The sequence below is a fragment of the Stegodyphus dumicola genome, chromosome 7 (genome assembly GCF_044657685.1).
Source record: "Stegodyphus dumicola isolate Sdum_Otavi_A_Nest chromosome 7, ASM4465768v1".
NCBI lineage: Eukaryota > Metazoa > Arthropoda > Arachnida > Araneae > Eresidae > Stegodyphus > Stegodyphus dumicola.
This window is the reverse complement of record NC_140774.1, coordinates 173093200-173094376: the sequence shown is the minus strand read 5'-3', so window position 1 is coordinate 173094376 and position 1177 is coordinate 173093200. Positions and strand designations below refer to the sequence as shown.

At 27.9% G+C, this 1177-nt stretch overlaps 1 non-coding gene across 1 annotated transcript; it reads left to right on the top strand.

Moving 5' to 3' along the window:
• The first annotated feature begins 727 nt into the window (after positions 1-727).
• TRNAS-UGA (transfer RNA serine (anticodon UGA)) lies at positions 728-809 on the top strand. Its single transcript has one exon. It is a non-coding gene; the product is annotated as a tRNA-Ser (tRNA).
• Positions 810-1177: the final 368 nt, after the last annotated feature.

Genomic DNA, 1177 nt, shown 5'->3' with positions numbered 1-1177 from the left:
GTATAATAACAATAATGAATAAGCAATGAGTATAATAATGAATAATAAGAATAATAATAATAATGAACAAGCAATGAGTATAATAATGAACAATGAGAATAATAATAATAATGAATATAATAATAATAATAATGAATAATGAATATAATAATAATAATGAATAAGCAATGAGTATAATAATGACTAATGAGAATAATAATAATAATAATGAATAAGCAATGAGTATAATAATGAATAATGAGTATAATAACAATAATGAATAAGCAATGAGTATATTAATGAATAATAAGAATAATGAATAAGCAATGACTATAATAATGAATATTGAGAATAATAATAATAATAATAAGGAATAAGCAATGAGTATAATAACAATAATGAATAAGCAATGAGTATAGTAATGAATAATAAGAATAATAATAATAATGAATAAGCAATGAGTATAATAATGAATAATAAGAATAATAATAATAATGAATAAGCAATGAGTATAATAATGAATAATGATAATAATAATAATAATAATAATGAATAAGCAATGAGTATAATAATGAATAATAAGTATAATAACAATAATGAATAAGCAATGAGTATAATAATGAATCATGAGTATAGTAATAATAATGAATTAGCAATGAGTAAAATGATATAAATGAGTAGTATAAAATTTAATCTCCCTTTCCAAGGAAACCCAGCTTGAGAAGCATTGTTGTGAAATCGCAGTTGTGCAGTCGTGGCCGAGTGGTTAAGGCGATGGACTTGAAATCCATTGGGGTTTCCCCGCGTAGGTTCGAATCCTACCGGCTGCGTAGCGGTTGTTTTTTATTTATTCTGCGAATGCAACGTATTACTTTTTGTTATAGATTTTTCAAAGGAACAAAAACTAATCCACTTGAATCCAAAGTTCGAGAACAATTTTCTTCCCCTCCTTCTTAACGGCTAGACACTTGCTGGATAAGCATTATGGAAAATTTAACCATCTTTTCATCGAGAACACTATCCAGCGAGCGCTTACAGGAGCGACCGGATTTACTCCCTCGAAGGAAGCGAAATTTCGCTTACTTCGAGTTTGTCGTAATTGTGATGAACAAGATACCGCAGAACTGTTCTGAAGGTCTTCCATTCCTCTTCTAACATCAACATCTCAGGACCTCTTTTGTAAGAAATCCAATTTGCC